The sequence below is a fragment of the Dipodomys merriami genome, unplaced genomic scaffold, assembly GCF_024711535.1.
Source record: "Dipodomys merriami isolate MVZ:Mamm:240054 unplaced genomic scaffold, mDipMer1.0.p SCAF_488, whole genome shotgun sequence".
Taxonomy (NCBI): Eukaryota; Metazoa; Chordata; class Mammalia; order Rodentia; family Heteromyidae; genus Dipodomys; species Dipodomys merriami.
Window position 1 is genome coordinate 81068 of NW_027206055.1, and position 19103 is coordinate 100170.

The following is a 19103-nucleotide window of genomic DNA, read 5'->3' on the forward strand; positions in this document are numbered from 1 at the left end:
ACTTGTCAGACTAGGGAAAAGTTAAAAATATACTGGACAATACCAAATGATTGGAGAAGGATTATATAAGAATATATGTGGATATGGATACAAACTTTATCATTATGCAAACTGCATATAGAGGAGTAAAAGTTATCAAACACCACTGACTAAAATTCATGAAGAAAATGTTCATACATAATATGAAGGACATCACATTTAATATGCACTGTCATAAGTATTTGTGATGATTTTTAGTACACTGGAAAATTTTTCAAGGAAGAAAAAAGGGGGTAAGAAGCCTTAATAAGGACCCTCATTTGTGAAATAACTTCAAGTACCCCACTACTTACTAGTTCGTAATGTTTTCTTTTTTGTTTTGCAATTCAGTTCCCACAGGGCAAGGGCAGGAGAGGAACAGCTTCCTTTGAATTGGGGTCATCTGCAAATGGTACCTGCATCTAGGACAACACAAATCATGAAGCTAGAGGTTTGCAAGATTAAGAAAAACAGGCTAATGGCCATGACCTCTTTGTGGAAGGGGAAGCACTGGATGGGGTGAGCAACAGTATCCCCTGCTCAGGACTCATAATCCCAGTATATAGGCTATAGTTGGGAAGGGTGGTGGACATACTCCGAGCTCCAATGTGCCATCTCTTCTGCCCTCTAGAGCCCACCCTTAGTCCAACTGGCACCACATAGGCACAATCATGTGTCCACATTCCATGAATGGGTTCCCATAGAATGGCAGGGTGGAAGCAATCTTTACATGAAAATGGATATATCTCAGATGGCACTGTCTCTGAGGCTGACAAATCATGAATAAAGAGTTCCTTTACATGATCAAGAAGAGGTCCTCACTATGAAGTCACTGTACAAGGTAAACGACTAGTTAGGGAGGTAGCAACATACCCAGATCCAAGTTAATAACCCCAAGCTACAAAGGCATTACAGGGGTATGGACACAGGGCCTGGCCCAATATGCCCACAATCAGGCCTATCTGGCATCATGTATGTGCCCTCTTATGAAAGTGTGTACTGGCGCATAGGCCTATCAGAAGGGACCAGCAAGACAGTAGTCCACACGGTGAAGAACAAGCTACCAGGCACGACCTCTCTTTAGCAGTAGTAAGCACTATTTAGGAAGGTGGGCAGCACCTCAAGTTCCAGGCGTATAAGCCGGTCTCCACAGGCCTGTGAAAGGGATGTTTTACAGTCTCCAACCCCAGCCTTTTTCTCTTGGGTCCAAAAACACCTAGGACCTATCTAATTTAAAAATAAGTTAAGTGCTTTCATGGGAACATGTGTATACACATGCACAAAATCCCTGACCCATGATTTCATTTTCACAGGACAGAGGAGGGAATGGAATCACTTACTTTGAATTGAAGGCCTCCCAAGGCTACACTGAAATTAGCCAGCTAAGGAAAAAGGACAAGCTATGGCTTCCCTTCTTCTGGATCCAATATATTGCACAAAAAGGCCACTCTGGCACCACATTTGTGCCCTCCTGTGAATGTGTATACACACATGCATAACCCATATCACAACTGGATTCCCACAGTTCCAACCGGGAGTGGAACCACTTACTGAGAAGGACATACGCACATATAGCTGCACCTGGGCTGACTCATACCAAGAAGCCAGAGGTCCCAAAATGAAGAAAAACTGGCCGCCTTGTATGGCTTCCCTGTAACAGGATAAGCCCTGGTTAGAAAGTGCAGCACCATGCCAAACTCCAGCCCCATAATCCCAAGCAGCACAGGCCATACTCTGCAAGGGAGACATGAAAGACCTACTCTCTAAGCCTTTTTTTCCTTGGGCTGGCATCAGCACCCAAGTGGGAAAATCTTGCCACAGGTCCTTGTGTTCCACAAACTGGTGTATACACAAGCACAATGATATACTCACTCAACCCCACACAAATATTCAGTTACCACAAAGGGAGAGTGGTCCTATTTGCCTAGAAACTAGAGCATCTGGAATGGCACTGTCACCTGGGCCTTCAGAGAAGGACCTGCAAGATGTTAGTCCAAAAGGGAAAGAAAAGGGCTTTGGGTATGCTCTCCCTGTAGGAGGAGGAGTGTAGAGAGCTGGGAGAGGCCGCACCTGGAAGATGGTGCCAGCTTCCGCCCTCCGCCTTCCCGATGGCGAGTGCTCTCTGTGGTAAACAACTCCTGATATGGCTAAGGCAAAGAATCTGGCTTGCTTCCGCGCACCTGAACCTATTGGCGGTTCCCACGTGGCGTATCAGGGTTGGCTACCCAGCGGGTACTTAAGGCTGTGGGGAATTCTCCCCGGGGTTGGGGTCAGAAGATTACAAAAAGGTCCTGAATAAACTGCAGAGAGAAGAGTCCGGTGTCGCGTCTTCCTTGCTGGTCGAGGCAGTAGCGACACGTGGTGGCCCGTACGGGGACTCAGCCATAACCCCAATGAGGACTCAGAACTCTCTGTGGTCAGGGTGGTGCACCGGTAAGTCCCCAGGTAAAAGGGGAATCCGCGACAAAAGCGGGGGTAAGTCCCCAGGTAAAAGGGGAATCCGCCACAAGAGCGGGGGGGGGGATTTTTGCTCTTCTCGGTAGATAAAGAGAGAGTGAGAACCCGGGGCTAGTCAATAGAGTAGCCAAAAGTGAAAGTAAAAGTTTGTTTACCAGCTTCAAATGTTTAAAACATGGGCGCTTCTTTTTCGCACCCAATTTTTTTGGCTCTCAATGAGCTACTGCACTCAAAAAAGTTAAAAATAAAAAAGAGTACTTTAGAGAGATTTTTGAATGAATGTGACACCGTTGCCCCATGGTTCGCTGTCTCTGGAAGCCTCACGGTGGCCTCTTGGGAGAAACTAGTGAGGGACCTAGATTTTGCCTCTGAACAAGGAATGCTTAAGAGCGGAGTGAGACCAATATGGAAACTGATAAGAGGCTGTCTCGAGGACCAGCGTTGCAGTGAGGCGGTAGAGAATGGTCAGGCCGCCTTAGAAATGCTGCAGGAAGAAAGATCAGAAAGGGCAGACAGCAAAAAGGAGGAGAGCAGGGGGGGTCATACCCTGATTTTGCCGAACTAGAGACCTCTGAGTCTACAGACTCAGAGGAACTACAATCACTCATAGAACAAATAGAAAAAACAAAGATAAGAAAGAGGAGGAAAGGGAAGGAGAGAGAGGACCCAGATAAAGACGAATGCATGCCTTCCGTGCACCGTCCCACACCTTCGGCCCCTCCGCTCTATGCGGAGGACCCTGGAAGTGGCAGCCCCGGCTGTTCTTTCAGCCCAGGCATGTGGAAAGCGGTCAGAACCGAGTTACATCTAGCCTGTCCAATATTTCAGGATCCACAGGGACAGCGGTATCATGAACCCTTAGATTTTAAGGTTATAAAATCTTTAGCTGAGTCTGTGCGGACATACGGAATCACAGCCTCCTTTACTGTAGCCCAGGTGGAGGCCCTAAACAGACACTGCATGACACCCGGTGATTGGAGTGGGCTCGCACGAGCTTGGTTGAGCCCAGGTCAGTATTTAGATTGGAAGGCCTTTTTGATTGAATTTGCTAGTGAAGAGGCTGCAGCCAATCAGGCTGCGGGGAACCCAGCTTGGGACAGAGATATGCTGCTTGGACAGGGGAGATTCGCCAATCAGCAGATAGGCTACCCGGTTCAAGTTTATGAACAAATCAATAAAATTGGCATAAAGGCATGGAAGGCCTTACCAAATAAAGGCGAAGTGAGTGGCAATCTCACCAAAATCCTGCAGGGCTCTATGGAGCCGTTTTCGGACTTTGTTGCTCGTATGGTCGAGGCCGCTGGCAGAATTTTTGGTGACCCAGACGCAGCCATGCCATTAATTAAACAGCTTGTTTACGAGCAGTGTACTAAGGAATGCAGAGCCGCCATAACCCCATATAAGAATAGGGGACTAGTTTGCAGAGAGCTGGGCGGACCACTAACTAATGCTGGATTAGCTGCTGCTGTGGTGCAATTAACCCAGAAGAATGGGGCTGGGAAGGTGGCTCAGTGGTAGAGCGTTTGCCTTGCATGCCTGAGGCCCTGGGTTCGATTCCTCAGCACCACATAAGCAAGAAGAGAAAAAAGCCGGAAGTGGCGCTGTAGCTCAAGTGGTAAGAGTGCTAGCCTTGAGCTGAAGAGCTAAGGGACAGCGCCCAGGCCCAGAGTTCAGGCCCAGGAAAAAACCTATTCAAAAAACGCTGCAAATTTGTCTAAACAGTTGTCTAGTTATCTTTTAGGTAATTGAACTGGGGAGTTCGACAGCCTGATGGAACAGCTCAGGGTTGCCATCGTCATGGTGAACTCGACCCGAGTGGATGCCGGATTGGCGGAGGGGTTATCTTCATGGATCTCCGCTGCTATGATTCATCTCAAGGAGGGGGCGGGTTTGGGAGCCCTGATAGGCTTTCTGGTGTTAGCCTCCTTGGTATGTCTGTGGTGCATTTGCCAAATTAGAGGTTCTCAGCGTCGCAGTGCAGCCATGATTATCCAAGCCTTTACAGTCATTGGAGCAGGTCAGTCCCCCTAAGCGTGGCTTGCCACCCTAAAACAATGAACACAGATTGCAAAGCCAAAGTACTGCAGTCGAGAGGCATGAGTTTTGCCCTCGAGGAGAGCATGTTTGATTGCACACGGGTTCGATTCGCCTTTTCCCGTCCTTGTGAAAAACGAATCAATGGACAGGCTGAGTCATCCCTAGAGAAGGTGCCCTCTGGGAGAAGGCTTGTATGCAGTCCTTGCAATTGCACAACAGGGATCAGACCTCTGTTCTCATCTGTGTTCTTTAAACAAAAAAGGGGGAACTGTAGAGAGCTGGGAGAGGCCGCACCTGGAAGATGGTGCCAGCTTCCGCCCTCCGCCTTCCCGATGGCGAGTGCTCTTTGTGGTAAACAACTCCTGATATGGCTAAGGCAAAGAATCTGGCTTGCTTCCGCGCACCTGAACCTATTGGCGGTTCCCACGTGGCGTATCAGGGTTGGCTACCCAGTGGGTACTTAAGGCTGTGGGGAATTCTCCCCGGGGTTGGGGTCAGAAGATTACAAAAAGGTCCTGAATAAACTGCAGAGAGAAGAGTCCGGTGTCGCGTCTTCCTTGCTGGTCGAGGCGGTAGCGACAGAGGAGCACTGGTTGTGGAGGGTGGATGCATGCCCACTTCGAATCCCACAACCCTGGGCTATACAGGACACAGCTAAATAGCAAAACAGGATAGCTTGTAGTCAAGGAATCTCCAAGTCTTCTTTCACTTGGGTACTATAATATATAGTACACAACCAGTCAAATCTGACACTATGTACATGCCTTAGTGTGAATGTGTGTACATACATGCACAACTGCTCACCAGTGATTTGGTTCCCACAGTGTGGAAGGAAAGGTCTAACATAAAATGAAATGGGGGGCATGTGGGATGGCATCTGCTGTGGCGTGGCACAGATCAGGAATTTAGATTTCCTTAAGGTAAACAAGAGGCTCTCAATCATGTATTCACTTTAGCAGGTGAAGCACTAGTTAGGGAATATGTTGGAAGCATCCCCTGATCCAGACCAATAATCCTAGGATACACAGGCATATGCTGGGTAGGTATGTGGGGCCACTGAAGCACCGTGTATGTACATTACTTCAAATGTCTGCAAACCCTCTCACACTTGACTCTTTTGGCATAGAGGATGAGTAGGATGAACTTACTTCAAATCACAGGTATCCAGGATGGCACCCACAATTGGGCCCTCAGGACCACGAAGAGGTCATGAAGCTGAAGTTAAAGGAGCCCTTGGGTATGACTGCCCTGTTAAGAGGTGAAACACTGGTTGAGAAGGGTATCAGTATCTGCAGCTCCAAGCCCATAACCTCAGCCTACACAAGTCATAGCCTGGGAGGCATGAAAAACCATGCCTCGAATGAACATTAGATGCTACATGAATGAGAAAATTTCCATCCATCACAATCATAGCCATATAATGTATATTATCTAACTATTTGAAGTAGGTGGAACATGGGTTTTTCTTGTAATTTTCAAAAATATAAAAATTAAGATCTTTTTTGTTTTTGGTTTGTTTCTTTTTTTTCTTTTGTTTTATCTTGTTTTGTTTTGTTTTTGTGCCTGTCTTGGCACTTCAAATCAAGATCAAAGTGCTGTTCCAAAACCTCTCTGTGCTGAAGGTTAGCCCTGTACAACTTGAGCCACAGCAGTATTTCCAGCCTTCTCTGAGTAGTTTGTTGGAGATAAGAGTCTCATGAACTTTTCTGCCATGGCTGGCTTCAAACCACAATCCTCATTTCACAGCCTCCTGAGTAATTAGAATTACAGGCCTCATGGATATTTTTTTAAACAGTTGTACAATGTATCAATTGGTTTTTACAATGCCTCTTAGACTTTTTCATAGTTTCCATCGACTCTTCTAATCGATAAAAACCCCACCCATCCCCTTTCTTTCCTAGTTCCATTTTCACATATGTGCATTGAATCTTATGTTGTATTTTCCAAGCCATCTACTCCCTATTCCTTTGCCTCTTTCCATGTCTCCTTTAACACCTACCCAAGGACAAGATATGCTTCATCTTTTTTTGTGTGTGTGATTTTTTTTAATATTATTTTATTAGAGAACATACTGTACAGAGGGGCTACAATTACATGGGCAGGATAATGCATACATTTCTTACCAAGCATTGCAGCCTCCTCCTTTGTTTACCTTTCACCTCCCTTCCCAGCCTCCCCCCTCCCCCTACCCAATTATACCCCCCTCCCCCCCAACACCGACATTATAAAGCTGGTTTTGACATGACATTTTGTACATCTCATTGTTGCAACAGGTCCACCTGAATCCTTAAACGACTTGTTTGTCCCCATCTCCTCCACATGTTATACTGACATCAAATATAGTGAAAGCGGGGGTTACACTGTGGGGGAGGGACATACAAAGCAACAAAGAAATAATCTTATAAATGCGTTAGAAACACATGCATGAAAGAAACAAAAACATTAAAATACATATTTAAGGTTTCATTTTCCTAACATCACATTATCTGACCTTTTCCGCTTGACTCATACCTATACTAGATATTGCAAATAAGGGAAACCATGGGACCTATGCTTCTTTGGGCCTGGCTTACTTCACTTAATATAATTTTTTCCAAACCTTTCCATTTCCTAACAAATGGGGAAATGTCATTCTTTCTGATGGAGGCATAGAATTCCATTGTGTATATATACCACATTTTCTTGATCCATTCATCTACTGAGGGGCATCTGGGTTGGTTCCATATCTTAGCTATGGTAAATAATGCTGCAATAAACATAGTTGTGCTGGTAGCTTTAGTGTGGTCTTGTTTGTAAACATTTGGGTAAATGCCCAAAAGTGGGATTGCTGGATCATAGGGGAGATCTATGTGAAGTCTTTTGAGGAACCTCCATACTGCTTTCCAAAGTGGTTGAACAAGTTTACATTCCCACCAACAATGAAGTAAGGTTCCTTTCTGTCCACATCCCCTCCAGCATCTGTTGTTGTTAGAGTTCTTGATTTTTGCTGTTCTAACTGGGGTGAGGTGATATCTCAATGTTGTTTTGATTTGCATTTCTTTTTTATTTTTTTTTAATTGTATTTTATTTTATTTGAGAACATACGGTACAGAGGGGCTACAATTATATGGGCAGGATAATGCATACATTTCTTACCAAGCATTGCAGCCTCCTCCTTTGTTTACCCTTCACTTCCCTTCCCCGCCTCGCCCCTCCCCACACACAATTTTACCCCCCTCCCCCCACCCAATTATACCCCCCTCCCCCCCCCCCACACCGACATTGTAAAGCTGGTTTTGACATGACATTTTGTACTTCTCATTGTTGCAACAGGTCCACCTGAATCCTTAAACGACTTGTTTGTCCCCATCTCCTCCACATGTTATACTGACATCAAATATAGTGAAAGCGGGGGTTACACTGTAGGGGAGGGACATACAAAGCAACAAAGAAATAATCTTATAAATGCGTTAGAAACACATGCATGAAAGAAACAAAAACATTAAAATACATATTTAAGGTTTCATTTTCCTAACATCACATTATCAGACCTTTTCCGCTTGACTCATACCTATACTAGATATTGCAAATAAGGGAAACCATGGGACCTATGCTTCTTTGGGCCAGGCTTACTTCACTTAATATAATTTTTTCCAAACCTTTCCATTTCCTAACAAATGGGGAAATGTCATTCTTTCTGATGGAGGCATAGAATTCCATTGTGTATATATACCACATTTTCTTGATCCATTCATCTACTGAGGGGCATCTGGGTTGGTTCCATATCTTAGCTATGGTAAATAATGCTGCAATAAACATAGTTGTGCTGGTAGCTTTAGTGTGGTCTTGTTTGTAAACATTTGGGTAAATGCCCAAAAGTGGGATTGCTGGATCATAGGGGAGATCTATGTGAAGTCTTTTGAGGAACCTCCATACTGCTTTCCAAAGTGGTTGAACAAGTTTACATTCCCACCAACAATGAAGTAAGGTTCCTTTCTGTCCACATCCCCTCCAGCATCTGTTGTTGTTAGAGTTCTTGATTTTTGCTGTTCTTTTTTTTTTTTTTTATTTTTTTTATTTTTAAATTGTATTTTATTTTATTTGAGAACATATTGTACAGAGGGGCTACAATTACATGGGCAGAATAATGCATACATTTCTTACCAAGCATTGCAGCCTCCTCCTTTGTTTACCCTTCACTTCCCTTCCCTGCCTCCCCCCTCCCCCCACCCAATTTTACCCCCCTCCCCCCACCCAATTATACCCCCCTCCCCCCCCCCCACACCGACATTGTAAAGCTGGTTTTGACATGACATTTTGTACTTCTCATTGTTGCAACAGGTCCACCTGAATCCTTAAACGACTTGTTTGTCCCCATCTCCTCCACATGATATACTGACATCAAATATAGTGAAAGCGGGGGTTACACTGTGGGGGAGGGACATACAAAGCAACAAAGAAATAATCTTATAAATGCATTAGAAACACATGCATGAAAGAAACGAAAACATTAAAATACATATTTAAGGGTTCATTTTCCTAACATCACATTATCTGGCCTTTTCCGCTTGACTCATACCTATACTAGATATTGCAAATAAGGGAGACCATGGGACCTATGCTTCTTTGGGCCTGGCTTACTTCACTTAATATAATTTTTTCCAAACCTTTCCATTTCCTAACAAATGGGGAAATGTCATTCTTTCTGATGGAGGCATAGAATTCCATTGTGTATATATACCACATTTTCTTGATCCATTCATCTATTGAGGGGCATCTGGGTTGGTTCCATATCTTAGCTATGGTAAATAATGCTGCAATAAACATAGTTGTGCTGGTAGCTTTAGTGTGGTTTTGTTTGTAAACATTTGGGTAAATGCCCAAAAGTGGGATTGCTGGATCATAGGGGAGATCTATGTGAAGTCTTTTGAGGAACCTCCATACTGCTTTCCAAAGTGGTTGAACAAGTTTACATTCCCACCAACAATGAAGTAAGGTTCCTTTCTGTCCACATCCCCTCCAGCATCTGTTGTTATTAGAGTTCTTGATTTTTGCTGTTCTAACTGGAGTGAGGTGATATCTCAATGTTGTTTTGATTTGCATTTCTTTTATGGCTAGGGATGTTGAACATTTCTTCATGTGTCTATTGGCCATCCTTCTTTCTTCTTCAGAGAAGCTTCTCTTTAAGTCTTTCGCCCACTTATTTATTGGGCAGTTGTTTCTTTGAAGATTTGTTGTTGGGTGGTTTAATTTTTTGAGTTCCAAGTATATTTTAGATATGAGACCCTTGTCCGTTGTATGGCTAGTAAAGATCTTCTCCCAATCTGTGGGCTTTCTATTGATCTTGCTAGCTATGTCATTTGCCCTGCAGAAGCTCTGCAACTTTATGCAATCCCATTTGTCCAACCTTTCTTTGATTTGTTGTGCTTCCGGGTCTCTATTCAGAAAATTTCGGCCTGAGCAAAGGAAACCTAAGGTTTCTCCTATTCCATCCTGTAATGTTTTCAGAGTGTCTGCTTTGAGTTCAAGGTCTTTGATCCATTTGGAGTTGATTCTCGTGCAGGGTGATATATAAGGATCTAGCTTTAGTTTTCTACATGTAGTTAACCAATTATGCCAGCACCATTTACTGAAGAGGCTGTCTTTCTTCCATTCTATTGTTTTAGCTTCCTTATCGAAGATTAGATGGCTATAGGTCTGTAGGTTCATTTCTGGGTTTTCAATTCTATTCCATTGGTCCTGAGGTCTGTTCTTATGCCAATACCAAGTTGTGTTGATTACTATGGCTTTATAGTAGAGTTTGAAATTTGGTATTGATATTCCTCCAGCAGTGTTCTTTCCGTTGAGAAGTGTTTTTGCTATTCGGGGTCTTTTATTGTTCCATATGAATGTAAGTATTGCCATTTTCACGATGTTAATCTTGCCAATCCAGGAGCATGGGAGGTTTTGCCATTTTTTAAGTTCTGTGTTGATTTCCTTTTTCAAGATTTTAAAGTTTTCATCATAGAGGTCCTTCACTTCTTTGGTTAAGTTAATTCCTAGGTATTTTATTTTTTGTGGGGCTATTACAAATGGAGTTGCTTTCCTAATTTCAGCCACACTTTTCTCATTGTTGGCATATAGAAAAGCCATTGATTTTTGGGGGTTAATTTTATAACCTGCTACTTTGCCAAAGTTTTGAATCAGCTTGAGTAATTTGGGAGTGGAGTCTATGGGATTCTTTAAATACAAGATCATGTCATCTGCAAAGAGGGAGAGTTTTATTTCTTCTTTCCCTAATTGGATCCCATTTATGTCTGCATATTGTCTTATTGCTGTAGCTAGGCATTCTAATACTAGATTGAAGAGAAGTGGAGAGAGTGGGCATCCTTGTCTTGTTCCTGAGTTAAGAGGAAATGGCTTTAGTTATTCACCATTGAGTAAAATGCTGGCTGTAGGTTTGTCATATACAGCATTTATTGTATTGAGGAATGTTCCATGGATTCCTAATTTTTCGAGAACCTTCATCATAAAGGGGTGTTGGATCTTGTCAAATGCTTTTTCTGCATCTATTGAGATAACCATGTGGTTCTTATTCTTGCTCCTGTTGATGTGATGAATAATATTAATTGATTTGCGTATATTGAACCAGCTTTGCATCCCTGAAATGAATCCTGTTTGATCATGGTGTATGATTTTTTGGATGAATTGTTGAAGTCGATTGGCCAAAATTTTGTTGAGAAGTTTTGCATCAATGTTCATCACAGAAATGGGTCTATAGTTCTCTTTCTTTGATGAGTCCCTGCCTGGTTTTGGGATGAGAGTTATGATGGCTTCATAGAATGTGTTGGGTAGTGAGCTTTCTCTTTCAATTTCATTGAAGAGTTGGAGGAGTATTGGTGTGAGCTCTGCTTTGAAGGCCTTGTAAAATTCCGCTGTAAAACCATCTGGTCCTGGACTTTTTTAGCTGGGAGGACTCTTATTGCTGTTTCTATTTCAGTGCTTGATATGGGCCTGTTAAGCTAGTTTAACTCCTCTTGGTTTAGTTTTGGCATGTCAATATTTGCTAGGAAAAGGTCCATTTCTGTCAAGTTCTCAAACTTATTACCATAAAGTTTTGAGAAGTATTCCCTTATAATGTTCTGAATCTTGGTTGTTTCCGTGGTGATGTTTCCATTCTCATCTCTGAGTTTATTAAGTTGGGTGTGTTCTCTCCTTTTTCTGATAAGGTTTGCTAAGGGTCTGTCAATTTTGTTAAGTTTTTCGAAGAACCAACTCTTTGTTTTGTTGATTCTTTCTATAGTTTTTTTGGATTCTAATTCATTTAATTCTGATTTAATTTTGATTATTTCTTTCCATCTACTGGATTGGGGTTTATCTTGCTGTTCTTTTTCAAGGAGGTTTAGATGTGTCATTAAATTGTTAGTTTCAGATCTCTCCAATTTGTTGATGTAGGAGCTCAGAGCTATAAACTTGCCTCTGAGTACTCCCTTTGCTGTGTCCCAGAGGAGCTGGTAATTTGTGTGTTCATTTTTGTTGAATAGCATGAACATTTGAATTTCCTTTCTAATCTCTTCCATGACCCACTCATGATTCAGCAGTGTATTGTTCAGCCTCCATGTGATACCGGACTTTCTTTGGTGGCTTTTGGTGTTGAGTTCTAATTTTACTCCTTTGTGGTCAGAGAGAATGCAAGGTATAACTTCAATGTTTCTGAATTTAGACAAGTTTGCTTTGTGGCCTAAAATATGGTCTATTTTAGAAAACGTTCCATGTGCTGCTGAGAAGAACGTGTATTCTGATGCTGCTGGGTGAAATGTTCCGTAAATGTCTGTTAAGTCTAGTTGATCTATGCAGCTGTTTAGATCTGCGGTTTCTCTGTTGAGTTTTTGCCGAGTTGATCTATCTAGTGGGGAGAGTGGTGTGTTAAAATCCACAACAATTAATGTCTTTGAATCTATATGGGATTTGAGGGAAAGTAGTGTTTCTTTGATAAATTTGGGTGCTCCATTGTTTGGCGAATAGATATTTAGAATTGTAATATCCTCCTGAAGGAGAGATCCTTTAATTAGTATGTAGCGACCTTCTTTATCTCTTCTCACGAATTTTAATTTGAAGTCTATTTTATCTGATATTAGGATTGCAACTCGCGCCTGTTTATGAGGGCCGTTTGCTTGGTAGATTTTGTTCCAGCCTTTAACCTTGAAAATGTGTTTGTTTTTACGGGCAAGATGTGACTCCTGCAGGCAGCAGATAGAAGGGTCTTGTTTTTTAATCCAACTAGACAGTCTATGTCGCTTAATTGGAGAGTTCAGTCCGTTAACGTTAAGAGATAGGACTGAGAGGTATTTGGGAGTTCCTGCCATGTTATCCACCTTCTTGGGGGCTGCGAAAACTGGGTTCTTCCTAAGGTTCTTGGATTCTCAGTTTGGGTGCAGTTTCTTGGCCTTTGTTGCGGTCTTGTTGGTTTCGATGTGTAGGACATCTTTAAGAATCTTTTGTAGGGCTGGTTTGGTGGAGATGTATTGTTTCAATTTTTCTTTGCTATGGAAGGTTTTTATTTGGCCTTCAGTTATGAAGGAGAGTTTAGCTGGGTACAGTATTCTTGGTTGATAGTTGTTTATTTTTAGGGCATGGCATATGCCATTCCAGGCTCTTCTTGCTTTGATTGTCTCTGCTGAGAAATCTGAGGTAATTCTAATTGGTTTCCCTTTATAGGTCATTACCCTTTCCTCCTTGACAGCTTTAAGGATCTTTTCCTTGGTCTGGGTTGATCCTGTGTGGATTATAATGTGATGGTGGGATGTCCTATTCTGGTCTGGTCTATTTGGGGTTCTAAAAGCTTCTTGTATCTGAATAGGCCTATCTTTTTGTATGTTTGGGAAGTTCTCTGCTAGGATCCTGTTAAACAAATTTCCTAGACCATTAACTTCAGTTTCTACGTGCTCCTCTACACCCATTATCCTTAGATTGGGCCTTCTGATGGTGTCTTCCAGGTGTTGGATAGACCTATCATATTTCTTGGACTTGTCTTGGATGGTTGTATGTTCTTTCTCTATAATATCTAGGCTGTCTTCAATCCCTGAGATTCGATCTTCTGCATGGTCTAACCTGCTGTCAAGACTCTCTACTTTGTTTTTTATCTCTTTTCCTTCTAATTGGTCAGCTTTGATGGCTTCAAGTTCTTTGTTGAAGCTCTGTTTTAGGTCTCGTATGAATTTCTTTACTTCCTTAATTTGGTGTTCAGTGTTTGTTCTCAGATCACTTAGTTGATTGGTTATGGTTTCTTTGGACTCCCATTCCTTCTGTTGGGTTCCATTCAGCATTCCCTTTGTGGTCTCCCTGACTTCCTTCAGCTCTTTGTTAATGGATTCCATGAATGCCTTTAGTGATCTTTGTGTATTCTCTACCTGGTCTCTCAATTCCTGAATTACTCTTTGATTAGCTTCCTCCCGTCTGTGGGATTCCTGCAGTTCTTTTTCTTCCCGTTTGTGGGATTCCTGCAGTTCTCTTTGAGTGTTCTCTGCCTGCTCACGCCATTCCTCCCTTTCTCTTTGAGTATTCTCAAGTTGTTCACGCAAATCCTGTATCAGTTTTTGAGTAGCTTCCTCACGCTTGTGATATTCCTGTATAAACTTCCGGGATGCCTCCTCTCTCTCCCTATCACGCTCATACAGAGTCCTTTGTACATTGTCAAACTTCTCATTTATCATGTTTGCTATTAGAGTTTGTAGAGCTATTTGGGAACTCTCCTCTGGATTATTCTTTATCTGTTCTAATCCATGATTATCAAGATTGTGAATTGAGATACCCGAATTTGCCATTTTTCTTGTGTTTTCCCGGCTTACTCGGCCCATTTGAGATGAAGATTGCACCAGTTTTGTGCTAGAACACTATCTTAAGGCAACCATCAACCAAAGTTTGCGTTTGTACAGTCAATAGTCTACAGATACAATCTAGTTCAACAGATACATCTATTCAACATCAAACAACTATATGTTAAAGGACTTCGAACCGCAGAAAAGAATTTGGAAAACCAGAAATTATTAGGATTAGGGAGAGATGTGGGTAAAAAATAGGAATAGATTGGTGTGGGGAGGCACAGGGAGAGTTAACTATGTCCTAATCACAATGCAGGAAATGGGTTGGGTAGGATGCAAGTAGAGAGAGAGAGAAAAAGAAGAGACGGAAAGGGGAATGAAGAGAGACCAGAAAAAAAATAGAAACGTAAAAATTAATGTTATTATAGAGGTTAAAAGACCGTCTATTTAGAGAGGAATGTGAATATGTTCAGAGAAGGGGAGGGACATAGAGGAGATGTGAAAAACTTTAAGGATGGGAAAGGGAGAAGAAAAGATCAGAAGTTCAGTAGAGCTAGACAAAAAACAAAAAGATAATTAAGAAAGAAAGAAAAAGATAAAGAATACAAGAAAAGAAAGGAAAACGCTCATTCACATATTCCTAAAATAAAAATTATAAGATGAGAAAAAAAAAAGTTACTGGAAAACAATTATTTTTTCAGAAGAGGCAAAAATTAAAGATTAATAAAAGTTTTAGAAGGGAAAAAATTTATTATATATATATATATATATATATATATATATATATATGGTAACAAAAAACAAAAAACAAGCAAAAAAAAGAAAAGAAGAAGAAAAAAAAAAAAAGAAAAAAAAGTCTTTTGATTTTTTTTTTTTGGGGGGGGGAGGTGTGGGAAGAATCCTGTATCTCCCTTTTGTCTGTAACCAGTCTCTTGTTGGAGTCTCTGGTCAGCTTGAGGTCCTGTGGCTTGATTGGTTTCTTAAGTTGGTTGGTTGGAAGAGGCAGAAAAATGCTCTGCTTTACCCAAGCTTTTGAGATCCCCCTCCCAGGTTAGTTTTCTGGGAGGGTGATCTGCTCTGAGAATCACAAAAGTGGGGGATGTGGTGATGAGGCTAGGTTCTGGGTAGAGTTGAGGCCTTTCAAAAAACAGTAGCTTTTCCCTGGGGCTATTTTGTGATAAAGCTCACAGTGCCCAGCCTGGAGCCATTCTCAGGGTTTCTGTTTTTCAATTGATTGTGGTGGCTGCTAGAGGGAGGGGCAGCCTCTGGCTCTGGTTACCCAGTGAGGCAAGGCACTCCAATGGCTGGCGCCTGAGCTGGGTGACTTTTCCCTGGATGGAGCTGAGTCTGGCAGGTCACTTCGCCGTTAAGTTCTTGTGGTTTGAATCCAGCCTGGGCAGGAAAGTAAATGAGAATTCTTTTCATTTATGCTACTCCTGGGCTAAAACTTGAGTTTTACTCAAGGCTAGAGCTCTACTGCTTCCTACCTGTTGCTGGTTAATTGGTGAAAAACGTCTCATTGATTTTCATGCCTAGGATGGCTTTGAACCTTGGCTCTCAACTTTCTTTTTTTTTTCTTTCTTTCTTTATTTTATTTTATTTTATTTTTTTTGTGAACACACTGTACAGAGGTGTTACAATTACATGGGCAGGTTAATGCGTACATTTCTTATCAAGCATTGCAGCCTCCTCCTTTGTTTACACTACACATCCCTTCCCAGCCTCCCCCCCCAACCGCCCACCCAATCCTCCCGGCTTTCCCCCCCACCAACATTGTAAAGCTCGTTTTCGACATGACAACTTGTACTTCTCATTGTTGCAACAGGTCTACCTGTATCCTTAAATGACTTGTTTTTCCCCATCTCCTACACAATTTATAATGACATCAAATATAGTGAAAGCAGGGTTATACTGTGGGGGAGGGACATACAAAGCTACAAAGAGATAATCTTATAAATGTGTTAGAAACAAATGCATGAAAGAAAAAAAACATTAAAATACATATCTAAGGATTCATTTTCATAACATTACATTATCTGACCTTTTCCGCTTGACTCATACATATACTAGATATTGCAAATAAGGGAAACCATGGGACCTATGTTTCTTTTGGCCTGGCTTACTTCACTTAATATAATGTTTTCCAAGTTTTTCCATTTCCTAACAAATGGGGCAATGTCATCTTTCTGATGGAGGCATAGAATTCCATTGTGTATATATACCACATTTTCTTGATCCATTCATTTACTGAGGGGCATCTGGCTTGGTTGCATATCTTAGCTATGGTAAATAATGCTGCAATAAACATAGTTGTGCTGTTGGCGTTAGTGTGGTCTTGTTTGTAAACATTTGGGTAAATGCCCAAAAATTGGATTGCTGGGTCATAGGGGAGCTCTATGTGACGTCTTTTGAGGAACCTCCATACTGCTTTCCAAAGTGGTTGAACAAGTTTACATTCCCACCAACAATGAAGTAAGGTTCCCTTCTGTCCACATCCCCTCCAGCATCTGTTGTTGTTAGAGTTCTTGATTTTTGCCATTCTAACTGGAGTGAGGTGGTATCTCAATGTTGTTTTGATTTGCATTTCTTTTATGGCTAGAGAGGCTGAGCATTTCTTCATGTGTCTATTGGCCATCCTTCTTTCTTCTTCAGAGAAGTTTCTCTTTAAGTCTTTAGCCTACTTATTTATTGGGCTGTTTTTTCTTTGCAGATTTGTTGTTGGGGGATTTAATGTTTTGAGTTCCAAGTATATTTTAGATATGAGACCCTTGTCTGTTGTATGGCTAGTGAAGATCTTCTCCCAATTAGTGGGCTTTCTATTGATCTTGCTAGCTATGTCCTTTGCCATGCAAAAGATCTGCAACTTCATGCAATCCCATTTGTCCCACCTTTCTTTGATTTGTTGTGTTTCCGGGTCTCTATTCAGAAAATTTCGGCCTGAGCCGAGGAGACCTAGGGTTTCTCCTATTCTATCCTGTAATGTTTTCAAAGTGTCTGCATTAACTTTGAGGTCTTTGATCCATTTGGAGTTGATTCTGGTGCAAGGTGATATATAAGGATCTAGCTTTAGTTTTCTACAAGTAGTTAACCAATTTTACCAGCACCATTTACTGAAGAGGCTGTCGTTCTTCCATTCTATTGTTTTAGCTCCCTTATCGAAGATTAGATGGCTATAGGTCTGTAGGTTCATTTCTGGGATTTCAATTCTATTCCATTGGTCCTGATGTCTGTTCTTATGCCAATACCAAGCTCTCTGGATAGTCATCTTGGCTTCCTGTAGTTCTTTTTTCCTTTCTGTCTTTTTTGACAGTTGTGGGGCTTGAACTCAGGACTTGTGCGCTGTCCCTGAGCCTCTTGTACTCAAGCCTTGTGCTCTGCCATTTGTGCCATAGCGCCACTTCTGGGTTTTGAGTGGTTAATTGGACATAAGAGTCTCACAAGGACTTTTCTGTCTGGGCTGGCTTCCAACTGAGGTCCTCAGATCTCAGCCTCCTGAGTAGTTAGAGCCATAGGACACTTATCTCACTTGTTAGGTTTGAAAAAAAGAGATAGCCGAGTAAAAACAGCACCATGCACATGCTATTCAGGTAAGGGGTAGTTTTATTCAGTAGACCTGCTGGGACCAGGCAAGGTTGGCACTCCACATGGCTGGGAAAGGCCTTGGAATGAGAGAGAGCTGGGAAAGAGAGGAAAGAGAGAGGAAAGAGCTAGAAAAGAGCAGAGAGAGCAGAGAGAGAGTAGAGAGAGAGTGTCTGGGCCTGGGCTAGGCCTTATCTAGGGTACGGGCAGAGAAAGGTGTGGACACATCAAATTCAGATATGACCTCAGTGGATGCAAATGTGACTTCTTCCAGGTGTCCCAGTTGCCTAGGTAACGCAGTTACTGGGTGGAGACTTTGCTGTGAGGAGTGTGGTGTCTGCTCACCATCCAGGAGCAGACCTTACTATATTAACAAAAAAAAAAAAAAAGATGAGCTATGGCTCAAATTGTAAAACTTCCATCCTAGAGGGGGGAAAAAGCCCAACACCTCAAGAAGACTGGCAGGTCAAGCCCTAGTATCACCATAAAAAAATGAAAACCAGGGCTGGGAAGGTGGCTCAGTGGTAGAGTGCCTGCTTGCTTTGGATGCATGAGGCCCTGGTTCGACTTCTCAACATCACATAAGCAGAAAAAAAAGCTGCAAGTGGTGTTGTGGCTCAAATGGTAGAGGACCAGGAGCTGAAGTGCTGAGGGATAGCACCCAGGCCCAGAGTTCAAGCCCCATGACCAGCCAAAATAAATAAATAAATAAAAGCCAAATACAAAGAAATAAAAACAACCACCAAAAATAAAAAGGAAGAGTTGTGCACTGGCTAAAGATGTAGTGCCTGCTAACTTGGGGGGGGCGGAAGTGGGAGAAAGCATGGACACTGGAGACTGGCCAGGCCACTTTGAAGCCCTGGGATTAACACAAAGAATGAAAACAACAACAAAAAGGCAGAAAGTGATCTTTGGCTCAAATAGACTATCAGCTTTAAATCAAAAACAAAAACTAAACAACACTGACCAGGCCCTGTGTTCAAGCCCTAGGTCCAGAACCAAAACATAAGAAAAACCTAGCCAGGTGCCAAAGGGTCACACCAGTAATCCTAGCTACTCATACTCAGGAGGCTGAGTTCTGTGGATCACAGTTTGATGCAAGGAAGGAAAGTCCGAGAAACATAATAGACTACTCAGAAAAAGCTGGAAGTGGTGCTGTGGCTGAAGTGGTAGAGTGTTAGCCTTGAGCAAAAGAAGCTCAGGGACAGGGCCCAGGCAGAAGAGTTCAAGCCC

General features: G+C 42.2%; 1 protein-coding gene and 1 long non-coding RNA gene across 46 annotated transcripts in view; both read right to left on the reverse strand.

Moving 5' to 3' along the window:
• LOC138809147 (uncharacterized) overlaps positions 1-7701 on the reverse strand; it is a 45400-nt gene extending 37699 nt beyond the window's left edge. For 2 of the 6 annotated variants that reach the window (XR_011366713.1, XR_011366710.1), the window contains exons 1-3: positions 5661-6675; positions 1570-1669; positions 333-440 (exon numbers count right to left, since the gene is read on the reverse strand). This is a non-coding gene — a long non-coding RNA (uncharacterized lncRNA). Of the gene's footprint in view, positions 1-332; positions 441-1569; positions 1670-5660; positions 6676-6767 lie in introns of those variants that run through there. The other 4 variants (XR_011366711.1, XR_011366714.1, XR_011366712.1 and 1 more) reach the window with 4 other exon arrangements.
• A 1080-nt stretch (positions 7702-8781) lies between these two features.
• LOC138809148 (protein FAM114A2-like) overlaps positions 8782-19103 on the reverse strand; it is a 138880-nt gene continuing 128558 nt past the window's right edge. For all 40 annotated transcript variants that reach the window (XR_011366727.1, XR_011366721.1, XR_011366728.1 and 37 more), the window contains one exon: positions 8782-8919. The gene's annotated coding sequence lies outside the window, so the exon portion shown is untranslated. The remainder of the gene's footprint in view (positions 8920-19103) is intronic.